A 3,074-nucleotide genomic window follows, 5' to 3' on the forward strand; every position below is an offset into this window, starting at 1 on the left:
AGAAACGCACAGTGTAGTACATAGTATATGAGTGAGTTGCACTGAAAAACTTAGATTATAACAAACGCACAGTGTAGTATTAAGTATATGAGTGAGTTGCACTGAAAAACTTATAATATAAGAAACGCACAGTGTAGTACATAGTATATGAGTGAGTTGCACTGAAAAACTTAGAATATAAGAAACGCACAGTGTAGTACATAGTATATGAGTGAGTTGCACTGAAAAACTTAGAATATAAGAAACGCACATTGTAGTACATAGTATATGAGTGAGTTGCACTGAAAAACTTAGAATTTAAGAAACGCACAGTGTAGTACATAGTATATGAGTGAGTTGCACTGAAAAACTTAGAATATAACAAACGCACAGTGTAGTATTAAGTATATGAGTGAGTTGCACTGAAAAACTTAGAATATAAGAAACGCACAGTGTAGTACATAGTATATGAGTGAGTTGCACTGAAAAACTTAGAATATAAGAAACGCACAGTGTAGTACATAGTATATGAGTGAGTTGCACTGAAAAACTTAGAATTTACTGAAAAACCCGCATTACACGAAATGCACAGTGTAGTACATAGTATATGAGTGAGTTGCACTGAAAAACTTAGAATATAAGAAACGCACAGTGTAGTACATAGTATATGAGTGAGTTGCACTGAAAAACTTAGAATATAAGAAACGCACAGTGTAGTACATAGTATATGAGTGAGTTGCACTGAAAAACTTAGAATATAAGAAACGCACAGTGTAGTACATAGTATATGAGTGAGTTGCACTGAAAAACTTAGAATATAAGAATCGCACAGTGTAGTACATAGTATATGAGTGAGTTGCACTGAAAAACTTAGAATATAAGAAACGCACAGTGTAGTACATAGTATATGAGTGAGTTGCACTGAAAAACTTAGAATATAAGAAACGCACAGTGTAGTACATAGTATATGAGTGAGTTGCACTGAAAAACTTAGAATTTAAGAAACGCACAGTGTAGTATATAGTATATGAGTGAGTTGCACTGAAAAACTTAGAATATAAGAAACGCACAGTGTAGTACAAAGTATATGAGTGAGTTGCACTGAAAAACTTAGAATATAAGAAACGCACAGTGTAGTACATAGTATATGAGTGAGTTGCACTGAAAAACTTAGAATATAAGAAACGCACAGTGTAGTACATAGTATATGAGTGAGTTGCACTGAAAAACTTAGAATATAAGAAACGCACAGTGTAGTACATAGTATATGAGTGAGTTGCACTGAAAAACTTAGAATATAAGAAACGCACAGTGTAGTACATAGTATATGAGTGAGTTGCACTGAAAAACTTAGAATATAAGAAACGCACAGTGTAGTACATAGTATATGAGTGAGTTGCACTGAAAAACTTAGAATATAAGAAACGCACAGTGTAGTACATAGTATATGAGTGAGTTGCACTGAAAAACTTAGAATATAAGAAACGCACAGTGTAGTACATAGTATATGAGTGAGTTGCACTCAAAAACTTAGAATATAAGAAACGCACAGTGTAGTACATAGTATATGAGTGAGTTGCACTGAAAAACTTAGAATATAAGAAACGCACAGTGTAGTACATAGTATATGAGTGAGTTGCACTGAAAAACTTAAAATATAAGAAACGCACAGTGTAGTACATAGTATATGAGTGAGTTGCACTGAAAAACTTAGAATATAAGAAACGCACAGTGTAGTACATAGTATATGAGTGAGTTGCACTGAAAAACTTAGAATATAAGAAACGCACAGTGTAGTACATAGTATATGAGTGAGTTGCACTGAAAAACTTAGAATTTACTGAAAAACCCGCATTACACGAAATGCACAGTGTAGTACATAGTATATGAGTGAGTTGCACTGAAAAACTTAGAATATAAGAAACGCACAGTGTAGTACATAGTATATGAGTGAGTTGCACTGAAAAACTTAGAATATAAGAAACGCACAGTGTAGTACATAGTATATGAGTGAGTTGCACTGAAAAACTTAGAATATAAGAAACGCACAGTGTAGTACATAGTATATGAGTGAGTTGCACTGAAAAACTTAGAATATAAGAATCGCACAGTGTAGTACATAGTATATGAGTGAGTTGCACTGAAAAACTTAGAATATAAGAAACGCACAGTGTAGTACATAGTATATGAGTGAGTTGCACTGAAAAACTTAGAATATAAGAAACGCACAGTGTAGTACATAGTATATGAGTGAGTTGCACTGAAAAACTTAGAATTTAAGAAACGCACAGTGTAGTACATAGTATATGAGTGAGTTGCACTGAAAAACTTAGAATATAAGAAACGCACAGTGTAGTACATAGTATATGAGTGAGTTGCACTGAAAAACTTAGAATTTACTGAAAAACCCGCATTACACGAAATGCACAGTGTAGTACATAGTATATGAGTGAGTTGCACTGAAAAACTTAGAATATAAGAAACGCAAAGTGTAGTACATAGTATATGAATATGAGTGAGTTGCACTGAAAAACTTAGAATATAAGAAACGCACAGTGTAGTACATAGTATATGAGTGAGTTGCACTGAAAAACTTAGAATATAAGAAACGCACAGTGTAGTACATAGTATATGAGTGAGTTGCACTGAAAAACTTAGAATATAAGAAACGCACAGTGTAGTACATAGTATATGAGTGAGTTGCACTGAAAAACTTAGAATATAAGAAACGCACAGTGTAGTACATAGTATATGAGTGAGTTGCACTGAAAAACTTAGAATATAAGAAACGCACAGTGTAGTACATAGTATATGAGTGAGTTGCACTGAAAAACTTAGATTATAACAAACGCACAGTGTAGTATTAAGTATATGAGTGAGTTGCACTGAAAAACTTATAATATAAGAAACGCACAGTGTAGTACATAGTATATGAGTGAGTTGCACTGAAAAACTTAGAATATAAGAAACGCACAGTGTAGTACATAGTATATGAGTGAGTTGCACTGAAAAACTTAGAATATAAGAAACGCACATTGTAGTACATAGTATATGAGTGAGTTGCACTGAAAAACTTAGAATTTAAGAAACGCACA

The sequence above is a fragment of the Mus caroli genome, unplaced genomic scaffold, assembly GCF_978045245.1.
Source record: "Mus caroli unplaced genomic scaffold, Mus_caroli_1 scaffold_25, whole genome shotgun sequence".
Lineage (NCBI taxonomy): Eukaryota > Metazoa > Chordata > Mammalia > Rodentia > Muridae > Mus > Mus caroli.